At 56.2% G+C, this 12,384-nt stretch overlaps 1 long non-coding RNA gene across 1 annotated transcript; it reads right to left on the bottom strand.

The window, feature by feature from the left end:
- Positions 1 to 3,172: 3,172 nt before the first annotated feature.
- LOC124093545 (uncharacterized) lies at positions 3,173 to 11,615 on the bottom strand. Its single transcript, XR_006851989.2, has 3 exons — positions 11,320 to 11,615; positions 10,423 to 10,657; positions 3,173 to 6,175 (listed from the first exon to the last, which is right to left on the bottom strand). It is a non-coding gene; the product is annotated as an uncharacterized LOC124093545 (long non-coding RNA).
- Positions 11,616 to 12,384: the final 769 nt, after the last annotated feature.

Below are 12,384 nucleotides of genomic sequence, written 5' to 3'. Positions count from 1 at the left end.
TCGCCTGGGAGCTGTGTGGGGCCGCCCACTGCACAAGGGGAAAGCAATGCCCATGGGCAGCAGCCACCCCCTGGCTGCTGTGAGACACTGCCCCAGCCTGTTGGACCCTCAGAGGGGACAGTGGGGGCGGGCACGCGGGGGCCTCCTGTGGGCAGACCTCCAAGGCTGAGCCTCCCCACTGACCATCAGAGAAACACAAAGAGCCTCCACGACCCCCTCGCTCCCATGAGGACGGCTTCCGGACAAATGCAAAGACAGCGAGCCCTGGCCAGGGCCCAGAGACCTCGCCGAGCCGACGGAAAGGGCAGAGGAGCAGTTGCGGCGGACAGGGTGGCTTTTCTCTGAAAATCCAAAACAAGTCAGGTTGGGCGTGGCGGCCACGCCTGTCATCCCAGCGGCTTGGGAGGCTGAGGCAGGAGAATCTCAAGTTTAAAGTCAGCCTGAGCAATGGCCAGGTGCTAAGCAACTTAGTGAGACCCTGTCTCTAAATAAAACTACAAAATGGGACTGGGGAGGTGGCTCAGTGGTCTGGTGCTCCCGAGTACAATCCCTGGTGCTAAATAAATAAATAAATAAAACGGGTCAGGTGTGGTGGCTCACGCCTATGATCCCAGCAATTTGGGAGGCTGAAGCAGGAGGATTGCAAGTTTGAGAGCAGCCCTGGCAAACTGGCCAGACCCTGTGTAGAAAGGGCTGGGGGTGTGGCTAAGTGGCAAACCGCTCCTGGGTTCAATTCCCAGGACCAATAGAGAAATAAATAAGAGCAGAACTACCAGCCGACCCAGAGAGTCCCCTGGTGGGAACGTACCTAGAGGGATCGAGGGCAGGACCGGAAACAGGCCTCCGACACCAGGTTTCCCAGCAGCCGGTGGGAGCAAGCCTCGTACCCATCCACGGACAAGGAGTGCAGACAAGAGCCGAGGTTGTCCACGCAGATCCTCGTCCAGCCCAGGGAACCCGAGGACAGCAGGCTCTGATGTAGCCAGTCATCGAGGGAGGTCCCCAGAGCAGAGAGGTCACAGGCAGAGAGGAGATGCTGGGCCCCGGGTGGGGGTGGGGGTGTCCTGGGCACAGGCTGCGTTTCTGCAGGGAGAGTAGCTCTGGATGGACGGTGGTGATGGCTACCTGACTGTGAGAATGTGCCCAGTGTCACCTGAAGGGGGTGAAAACGGAAAAAGCAGACCACTGACAAAAGCCTACGCCCGACGGGGATCTGGGCCTGCAGTGGAGAGCCAGGAAGGAGCCAGGGCTGGGGAGGACAAGCGGAGAGCCCTCTGCCCCCCAGCTCAGGCCGCAGGGCCAGAGGCCTCCATGGGAGCCTGGGCTCTCCAAAACTGTCCCCAGGCCCACAAGGAGCCCAGGCAGCTGTGACAGAGGAGGCCCTGTCAGCTTCCCTAAGCAGCTCAGGGCCCTGGAGAAAAGGCGCCAGGCAGGGCAGGGAGGAGGCCGAGTGGGGAGCAGAGGCCGAGGAGGGGGCGGCCTCCCTGGCTCCCAGCACCCCTGGAAGGGGGCGGGAGGGTCTCGCTCTATGAGGGAGCCTGGGATCTGCACAAGTGGCTCAAGGCCTCCGGCCCTGGTACCTGCTCTGGTCACCAGGTGCTCCCCCAGCCCGGGTGCTCCTCTGTGGCCTGAGAATACGCGTGAACCACAGCTGGACCGTGGCGAGCCCCTCGGGCACCGCCAGGAGAGCTGGACAACAGTGCAGCCCACTCACAGTCTGACACCATGGCCCTAACGCTCACCCTGTCGGTGATGAAAACGTCCCTGGAACAGCGTCCCTTGGTCTAAGTACCACGGCAGCGAGGCCCGCAGGCTGCACCTGGCCGGGCCGTGAGCCGGTGAGTGGAGCTTTATTGGCGCCTGCGCGTTCCCGAGCCCCCTTCCTAGCAGCCTCCCTGCTGCGGTGACAGCGCCCGGTGGCCGCAGCCGAGACCCCCGCCCAGGAAGCCCAGCGTGTGAATGACCTGGCACGTTCCAGGGGAGGAGCCGGACACCATGGCAGGGACTGTGGTCACTCAGCTTTAACAAGGGCGTCCCAGGGGCCCTCGCCCATGGCCTCCAGAGGCCCACGGGAGCATCGTGACTGCCCAGGGACCGAGTCGCTTTGTTTTTCTTTTCTTCCTTTTCCTTATTTGTTATTTTATTCTTTGGAGAAGTGGGGACCGCTCCCGGCCCGTCCTCTCCCCGCTCCTTTCCGGAAGGCAGAGGGTCCACCCTCCTCCCAGCAGCCACCGATGCTTGGAAAAGGGGTCCCTGAGCCCGCACTGGAGCATCCCGCTTGCTCCCAGTCAACCTGGGCAACAAGGTCCCCCTTGCTGTGGATTGGGTGAGGGGGACACATGTCACCAAGTTCTGGCAGTGTGCTGGGGCCAGGCAGTGTGGAGGGTTCCCACATCTAAAGAGAACTCAAGGTCGAGCTCCTGCCCTGGTGGTGGGCGCTGGTGGGCCCTGGCTGCCTGCAACCATAGGTGAGGACAAACGATGTCTTCCTTGCTAAACCTCTGGGTTGATTCTTTTTTTTTTTTTCTTTTGAGAAAGATCAATAAGTGGGATGCTACCTTGCTCAGGGCCTCAATAAGTTGCTGAGGTTGGCCTCAAACGTGATCCTCCTGCCTCAGCCTCCCAAGTCTGTGGGATCACAGGTGTGTGCCACCGTGCCTGCTGGTGCTTTCTAGTACTTTAAACCAAAGCAACCCCACAGGTACAGATATAAAACCCTCTGGTGGGCTGGGGATGTGGCTCAAGCGGTAGCGCGCTCGCCTGGCATGCACGTGGCCCGGGTTCGATCCTCAGCACCACATAGAAACAAAGATGTTGTGTCTGCCGAAAACTAAAAAATAAATATTAAAATTCTCTCTCTCTCTCTCTCTTTAAAAAAAAAAAAAAAAAAACCCTCTGGCCAGCAGCCAGCAGCCACAATCAACAGCCATACTGATCGATTCACTTGGTAATTATTTACAGAGACCTTCTATATGTCCAGACAGATCTGGGCAATGGAAGGCATGAGGGACGCTGGCCTTTCTTTTATAGGCGTGCGCTGCAGAGGCTGCAGAGAGACTCAAAAGCGAGTCCACAAACAAGCAAACAGGTTTTTCTTTTTTTTTTTCAGTGCTGGCTTTTGGACCCAGGGCCTCGTGCATGCAAAGCTGCACCCCACCCCCCAACAGCCTAATTTCAGATAGTCATCCCTTGGAGTCCACAGCAATTGGCTCCAGGACCTCCGCCCATGCCAAATTCCAAGGATAATTAGGTCCCTTGTATAAGATGATGTCATGTTTACCTGTAATCAACACGAACCCTCCCCTACACTTGAGATCCTCTCTAGATGACTTGTAAGGCCTAACACAGTGTAAATGAGCCAACAGTTGCTGTAGTGCCTTGTCTGGGGAACGGTGACAGAGTCTGCACATTCACATATTAACATCATATTTTTAAATATCTCCCATGCACCGTTGGTCAACGTGCGGATGTGAGATCCGCAGATACAGAGCCGACTAATGTGTTAAATGGCGAGAAAGAAACAAAATAGAGTGGTTAGGAGGACAGTGGAGGAGGGTGGCCCTTCCCGGGGGAGGTGACATTGAAGAGAGAGCTGGATGAAATGGGGTGGGCATTCCAAGTGGTGAGCATGGCATGTGCAAAGACCCTGTGGTCGGCCTGAACTTTGGTTGTTCAAGGAACTGAAATGTGGACTGTGACATGGCTTAGTTGTGATGGTGGCTTTCAAGAAAGTGTCTAAAAGTGAACAAAAAGCCCGCAGTCTGAGTCCCTCTCCTCCCTCCCTTTTTGTTTGGACTTCTGTTCCCAGGACCAGAGTTTACGAGCTCAGGTTTGTTGGAGGCTGAGCTGGGTTTTCAGGCTCCAGGTTCTCTCCCCGTGTGTGGGCCTGCCACACTCCAGCCTGTCCCAGGGAAGCCAGGTCTCTGGGCTCCAGCCTGACAGCGTTTCAGCAAGTCCCGATCTGCCCTGCCGATCTCCCTACCAGAGGGTGTTTCCTTCCTGCCCAGAACACTGGCCTCCTCACCAGCACCCTCCTCCCCGCCCAACCGAGCTGCAGAGGCCCCGGGGCTCTGTCAACAACAGCAGGGTGGAGGGCAGCCCGACCTGGCCTGCGCCTGGCAGGCACCTCTGGGAAGCCAGCCCGTGCCCAGAGCCCTTTAGGTGAGAAACTGCTCTTCAAGACCCACCCCAGGCCAGCAGCTCCCTGGGGCTCTCTCCCCAGGGGGCATCCTCCAGCCGGGCGTCCAGCACCCATGCAGAAGCAGTGTCCAGGATGCTCAGGGGCACACAGTGGGCAGGGACACCTGCCTGGGCACAGCTGGAGGCTCCTGCCTGGGAAGGGGGGTGGACAGGGCCCTTCACTGGACGGTGCAGACTGAACGCTCCCTATGGGGGGGACACAGGGGCACTAGCTGTGCCTCACACAGGTCACAGACCTGTGCAGACCAAGATATTGTTGTCACACCAACAGGTCTCTAATGACACCTGAGAAAAATGCTTCCAGGTATGGGACCCGCTCTGTGAAGGCCCGTTTTGGAGGCTGCACAGCGCAGCTGGTCGAGGCCAAGGGGTTGCGTTCCTTCCTGCTTCAGCACTCCGCAGGTTCCCGCAGGGCAGGAATAGAAGCTGGACCCCTGGGCCCACCTCCAGTCCTCCTCCACGGCTGCCCAGGAGGCAGCCCCCCCTGAGTTTTTGTGGATCTTCCCTCCTGCTCCCCTTGTGCCACCCCAGAACCTAAGCATGTGCGGTGCTCCCTGTTTTAAATATTCCCTGTATTAAAAAGTCTCAGTCTCCACAGCAGCTTCTTTGAGTCTCACCTCCAATGTCACCTTCTCAGTGAGACCTCCCTGAGCAGCCCATGAAAGTAATACCTTTTAAGCAAGGTGCAGTGGCACACGCCTGTGATCTCAGCAGCTCCGGAGGCTGAGGCAGGAGGCTCGCCAATTCAAAGCCAGCCTCAACAGTCAGAGGGAGGGAGAAGAGGAACTCAGACTGTGGGCCTCAGCAACTTAGTGGGAACCTGTCTCGAAATAAGACGTGCATCTTGGTGGTGGAGCACCCTGGGCTCCGACTCAGTACCTAGAAAGCTAAATGAGATAAAAAAGCGCTCTTGGGGGGCTGGGGTTGTGGCTCAGTCGTAGTGTGCTTGTCTAGCATGCACGAGGCACTGAGTTCGATTCTCAGCACCACATACAAATAAATAAATAAATGTCCATCAACAACTAAAAAATATTAAAAAAAAAAAAGCACCCTTGGTCATGCGCTTCAGTTTGGTTTTGGTGGTGCCCGTGCAGAGCATGCTTTGCGAGGGTGGACACCTGGCTGGCCTTCCCCGCGGGGTCCCCAGAACAACGCAGGGCCCACGATGGGTGTGAGGGAGAGGTTGGCGTGAGGGAGTGAGCAGGGAGGACCGGGGCCACAGCAGGCTTTCGGAACAGGATGGCAAGAGGTGTGGGGCTCTGACCTCCCTCCAGAGCCCCCAGGGCCATGGAAAGGCCACCCTCAAAGAGCCCGGGCAGTGTTTGGTGTCCTCTACAACCCTCCCGCAGCCTCCCACTACCCGCAGGCCTGGGGCCTGGCTGTCCTCCCAAGTGTTCTCAGGACCAGCTATACCAGGCTGTGTGGGGACAGGACAGAAATGCAGTCTCTGGTCCTCACCCACTCCATGAGTCACACTCAGGAGAGGCCTGCCTTTTCGCAAGCCCTCCAGGGGATTCTGGGGCTGGCTCCTGCACAACAGGACAGGCTGACTATCCCTGACGCCCTCCTTCCCTTGAGGCCACTGAGATCTACAGTAACTTCAGGTGGCCCTGGGTCCTTGAACTTGGCATCCAGGTGTCACCTGAGCTGGAGTTGGTGTGATGCCGGGTTCTGAGAGTGAGGACAGACAGGACCTGGGGCCCCTGGTGCCCTCCCGACTCCCCGGCCCCCACAGGAAGCCAGCTGTCTCCAGGTGAGCAGGAGTCTATTTCAGCAACCTGTTTACCAGTCCAAAATCTCAGGATAAGGTTCCTGAAATCCTAGCCCAGGGCACTCCCAGCTGGGTTATCCTGTGACAATGGCCGCAGGCGGGTTCGTCTTCTCCTGTTCCACATCCAGTCCCCACTGATCACTCAGATTGCACTTGGCGGTTTTCACTTCTCCCGTCAATTGTGGGCAGAGTGTGGCCCCACCCCTGCCAAGGAAAAAAAAAATCCATGCCAGATCCCAGCTCCAGATACCAGTGAACCTGACCTAGGCCCCAGTACCAGTGAACCTGACCTAGCCCCAGTACCAGTGAACCTGACCTAGCCCCAGTACCAGTGAACCTGACCTAGGCCCCAGTACCAGTGAACCTGACCTAGCCCAAGTACCAGTGAACTTAACCTAGGCCCTAGGACCAGTGAACCTGAGCCAGCCCCTGGTACCAGTGAACTTGACCTAGCCCCATACCAGTGAACTTGACCTAGCCCTGGTACCAGTGAACCTGACCTAGCTCCCTGGTTCTAGTGAAATAGACCTAGCCCCGGTACCAGAGAACTTGACCTAGGCCCAGGTACCAGTGAACTTCACCTAGGCCCAGGTACCAGTGAACTTCACCTAGCCCCGGTACCAGTGAACTTGACCCAGCCTCTGGTACCAGTGAACTTGACCTAGCCCCTGGTACCAGTGTACTTGACCTAGCCCCAGTACAAGTGAACTTGACCTAGCCCCTGGTACCAGTGAACCTGACCTAGTCCCGGTACCAGTGAACTTGATCCAGCCCTTGGTACCAGTGAACTTGACTTATCCCCAGTACCAGTGAACCTGACCCAGTCCCCGGTACCAGTGAACTTGACCTAGCTCCCTGGTACCAGTGAATTTGACCTAGACCTAGTACCAGTGAACTTGACCCAGCCCCCGGTACCAGTGAACTTGACCTAGCCCCTGGTCCAGTGAACTTGACCCAGGACCAGTACCAGTGAACCTGACCTTATTTGGAAGTAGGGTCTTTGCAGATGGGATGAAGTTGAGGAGATCACTCTGGATTGTGGTGGCCCTGATCCAAAAAGTGACGTTCTTACAAGAGCAAGGAAATCTCTGTGACCAAAGCAGGGGCCGGGGGTCTCTGGAGGCAGAGGAGGACTCAGCTAGAGAAAGAGGAGTAGCCCCCTGGGCTGAGCAGGCAGGAGGGCCTCCCTGGGCCCTCAGCGCCTGGCCCTGCACACACCTTGGCTCCTGACTTCTGGCCTCCAGAACCTTGAGAGTTAGGCTACATTAGGTAACAGCGTGTGGTCCTTTGACATGTCACCCTGGCCCCAGGCACCCTCCCACCCTCAGTGGGCCCGCCCCATGCCTTCCTTTACTCCAGGGTTTCCACAGGGGCGGGTGCACGTGCAGCCACAGCCCCAGAGAGACCTGGTGAACCCAAGTGGCCCAGCCACAGCGCCTGCCTCAGGTCAGATGGCCCAGAGTTTTGCATTCCTTTTCTTTTCCTTTTTTTTTTTTTTGGCACTGAGGATTGAGCCCAGTTGTGCTCAGCCACTGAGCCTCATCCCAGCCCTTTTTTATTTTTTATTCAGAGACAGGGTCTCACTGAGTTGCTTAGGGCCCCACCAAGTTGCTGAGGCTGGCTTTGAACTCTCGATCCTCCTGCCTCAGCCTCCCGAACCATGGGATTACAGGTGTGCTCTACTGCACTCAGCATAGTTTCACATTTCCAACAAATTCCCAGGGGACACAGCTGCTGCTGGTCCAGGGACCGCACTTTGAGAACCACTGCTCCAGGCCACACCCTGCTCCCTTTAGGACAGTGCCACTGGTCTAAATCCTCCCTCTGCCTGCAGGTGAGAGTCCTAAAGCTCACCAGAGATGCTCCTGAGGGCAGCAGCTGGGGGACCCCCACGCACCTGCACAAGCCCCCCGCTCACCTAGCCCTGGTACATGTGAACTTGACCCAGGGGCAGCTGCGGGTGCCCACCATGCACACCCCCGCCCCAGGGCACAGGAAGAAAGGGAGAGAGAGGCTACGAGAATCACATTTGTTGAATTTATCAAGTGATCGTGGACGGATGTGGTATTTCTTTGCGGGTGCTGTCATAGAAGTGCCACCAACTGTGGCTAAAGACATCAGCAACCTTGTTCCTTCACAGCTCTGGAGGCCAAGTCCAAAATCAGGCTGTCTGCAGGGACAAGGAAGGTCCTTCCTGGGGCTGGGGATGTGGCTCAAGTGGTAGCGCGCTCGCCTGGCATGCGTGCTGCCCGGGTTCGATCCTCAGCACCACATACAAACAAAGATGTTCTGTCCGCCGAAAACTAAAAAATAAATATTAAAAATTCTCTCTCTCTCTCTTTAAAAAAAAAAAAAAAAGGAAGCTCCTTCCCTCGTCTCCCAATTCCTGGGGCCCCGTGCTGTCTCCCACCGCCCTCCCTCTGTGCCTCTCTGTTCACAAGGTGTGGCCCCTCTTAGGAGGACGCAGTCTCGGGGCCCTCAGGCCCACCCTTTTTCCAAATGGAGTCACCCTTTGGGGTATTTGGGGTTAAGGCTTCAATACCCCGGGGGACTCCAGCAGACCATGACAGATATGGATCATAAATGTTAATATTTATTTTAGCTTTACCTGGGCCGGGTGCCCTGCAGTGCCTACACCTCAGCTCACTGAGTCCCTGTGCTCACCTCTGACATCAGGAGCAATGCTAACTCTGCTCTTCAGATGAAGAAACTGAGGCACAGACAAGTAAAGGGATTTGTCCAAGGTCACACAGCCGGGGACTGACCCAGCCCAGATTTGACCCTGAGGTGGGAGAACCTGGAACATGGTCCTAACAGAAAGGTATCTTTGATGGAAGAAGGTCCCCTTTCTTGGTCCCTCACTGTCACCACCTGTTCTGCTCTTACCCGTCTGTGGTGCTGGGGAGGGAAACCAGGGCCTCGCTAGCCAGGCAAGCTCCACCCCAGAACCGCACTGGCCCTGGTAGTTCATGCTTTCCAAAGCCTCGGAGGAAGTCGTCCACCTGCCTCTGCCCAGGTGCTGCATTGTGGGGCCGTGTGACCTCCATCCTAGAGGGGCTCCAGAGCCTGTCAGAGCTCAAGACCTCCCCCCGCCCGGGGCCCCCAGCAGCCGCCTGCCCAGAGGCCTGTGGTCATCCGTCTCCCAGCCACACAGACACGTGCTGGTCAGCAGGTGTTATGGCAGATGAAAGCCAGGCCCCCCCCAGGACGTGATGATACCTCGTGATACGTTATCGTGGCAATGAGATCTGAAACCACAAGTGAACACTCAAAGTGCACAGATGTGGACACACAGTGAGGCCACATCCTGGGGACCCTGTCACAACTTGGAAGTGCTCTAAAGCCTCCTGACCTGCCCCACAGCCCAGCCCAGGAGGGCTCGCTATGCACCCCGTGAGGCTGGGAAAGAGCAAATGCAAACTCAAAGTACAGTCTCTGTTGAACTGTGTCCTCGCGCACCATCCTAAGGTGGAAGGGTCGTCACGGAAGCCGGGACTGTCCTAGGGATTTTGCATACGTGGGTCATGATTAAGAAATCCCCCGACTGAGACTGTTTTTTCCTTACTCTCCATCTCTTCCAGTGTTTGCATGTGTTCTCCTTTTCAAAATTTGTTGTCTGCTATGGAAAAGAGAGAGATCCGGCCATCCCCACCCAACACAGCTCTGCGGCCCTCCCCTGGTGGGAGCCGCCCAGGCCCCTAGCCACCTGCGTCTCTTTCTGGACTCCACCTGTGACATTGCTCAGTCTGTCCATCCTTTCTGAAGGACCAGCGTATCCAATACCCTGCCTTGTACTTCATTCGGATATTTGGTAAAGCTAGTGTCCCTCATTATACTTCAGTTCTAGAATTTCCCTGGAAATTCTCACACATTCATATTTTTTTCTTTCAATTAAACACTCTCTTCTCAAATTCCCCAAATTTTCCTGTTGTTATTTTGGTTGGAATTTCATGGATTTCCGGTTAAAATTGAGCGAACTCTGACATCTTTCCAAAAGGAATTTTTCCTTTCAAAGATCAAAGATCGTCTGGCCACAAATTCAAGACTTTTTTTTGTCTTCTTCTTCTTTCTTTTGTCCTGGAGTTCAAACCCCCGGCCTTGCGCAAGTTAGGCAAGCACTCTGCGCTAGCTACCTCTCCGCCCATCTGCCTTTCTTTTCTTTTTTTTAAATCAAACCCAGGGGCGCTTAACCACTGAGCCACGTCCACAGCCCCTTTTTGTGTTTTATATAGAGACGGGTCTCACTGAGTTGCTTAGGGCCTTGCTACATTTCTGAGGCTGGCTTTGGACTTGCGATGCTCCTACCTCAGCCTCCAAGCTGCTGGGATCACAGACGTGGCCCCCCTGCCCAGCTCCGCCTTCCTTATTTCCACAGGATTCTAAAGCTGTCTACATTTACATCCTCCCCATTTCTTGGACCTTTGCAGCTGATACTTTGTTATTGTAGTCACCTTGGTCAGTGGGATCTTCCCACCCGTTAGAAGTGAGGTCACATCCATTTGGCCAGGTCCAAGCTGGATCCGGAGGCTGGGGAGGCCTGAGGAATGTGCCTGGGGAGGCCTGAGGAATGTGCCTGAGGATTCTGCTTCTGCGAATCCTCAGGTGTCCCATGTCTGCCCTCCAGCGTTGCTATCCGGCTGGGCCCTGGCTGAACACCAAGTCGGCTGCGGTTCTCAGGGAGCACCTCTGTCAGGAGAGCCAGGTTACAAAGGCAAGAGTTAAAGTTGCGTGGACAGGGGAGGCTGCCCGCCAGGTGCAGGGTGGTGGCTAGCCCACCAGGGTTTGCCCTGAAGGCTCAGGTGGTAGAGGATGGCGGAGGGCCTTTAAGAGGCAGGACCTAGTGGGGGGGTCCCTGGGACAGCCTGGGCATGCCCCAGGGAGAGCAGCCATTCCTCCTGGGCCCCTATTGAACAATGCCATCTCTTCCTCCCTCCCACAGTGGCTCCTACTATTGCCATCTGCAATGGGACGCAGACTAGGAGAGCAGGTGGCCCTCACACTCCTTGGACTTCAGCCTCCAAAATCCATGAGCTACATAGGCCTCTTTTTCTTAGAAACTTCGCATGCCTTTGGTGTTTTGTTATAGCAATGAAAGCACAATCACAAGACCCAAAATACAGCGTCTGGGGTGAATTAGAAATAACTATGTAGGGGTGGTTGGTGGTCCAGGAAGGAAGGAGACCCTACTCCATGTGGTGGCCCCAAAACCAGCCCCCGGCTGTCTCACTACTCCACCCTGCCCAGGGTCAGAGCAGTTCCACCTGCCCCCGTCCACTCTCCTGCTGAAAGCAGATAGGAAAGAGAAGGGGACACAGCACGGTCCCCATCACTCGACCTTGAGGCTGTACCTGGCTCCAAGGAAGATGGGGCCCACCCCTTCAGCGGTGGCCACACGCCCCTCTGACACTCCAGCTCTGGAATTGAAGTGGGGGGGCCTCTGGCCGTTAGAGATGGTCCCAGTTCTCCCAGCCTCCCTCTCAGGCTCCCCTCCAAGCTTATGCTGTGGATGCGAATTTCAGATTGGAGAATCAGGCTCGGCAGCAGTTCCGGCTCTGTTCTGTGTAATTCCTGAGAAATCAAGAACTGAAATCGCAGTTTCCCGGCGTGAAGCTGAAGAGAGGAACCGAGTTCTCACTGAAGCAGCCCAAAACAAGAACAGAGCTCAGGCCCTCCCCGTGGGGAGGCCCTGGGCTCAGCCCCAGCCCTGAGGGAAAGCAAACTTAAAACAAAGGCCTTTCCAATCTGGACAGAGGGTGAGGCCGGTGAGAGGAGGCCTGGCCTGGCAGTCGGGCAGACTTCTTAACAAAACCCCTTCTGTGGGGCTGGGGCTGGGTGGTGGAGGTGAGACTCTGGGTCCTCAGCACCACATAAAAATGAATAAACTCAAGGTACCGTATCCATCTACAACTAAAAAAAACCTTCCTTCAGCGATGTCTTTCAGTATCTGTGAGTTCTTCGATGTTCTCCATACAAAGGAGGAGCCTCAGTGGAGGCAAGAGACCACCTGCAGGCGGGTGGGAGGAAACCCCTGCGTCACCATCCCCGAGGGGCTGACATCCTGAACATGTAAAGAGCCTGTGTGACCCAACAACACCACGGCCTGGCCAAGCTGCAGAGGATCCGAGGAGACTTTTACCAAAATGATACGAAGAATGGCTGAGGATCGAGCTAGGACTCGGGGCTCACCCCTGACCACCAGGCAAGTCCAACGGAGACCCTGGCCGCGTCCCCTCCACCCTCTGGATGTGCTGCTGTCAGAGCCACAGAGAACAGCCAGTGTCCCCCAACCCTGCAAAGGTGTGGAGACCTGGGATCCTGTGCCCCAAAGCAGGAACGGAGTGGTGCCACCACGTGGAGTCAACAAGAATTATGTTCCAGCTGGTGGGGTGGCCATGCCTGTAATCCCAGCACCT

This window comes from Marmota monax, unplaced genomic scaffold (genome assembly GCF_021218885.2).
Source record: "Marmota monax isolate L192 unplaced genomic scaffold, Marmota_monax_Labrador192_F-V1.1 WCK01_AAM20220418_F8-fsc00092, whole genome shotgun sequence".
In the NCBI taxonomy this organism is placed as follows: domain Eukaryota; kingdom Metazoa; phylum Chordata; class Mammalia; order Rodentia; family Sciuridae; genus Marmota; species Marmota monax.
This window is presented reverse-complemented; position numbering and strand designations above follow the sequence as displayed.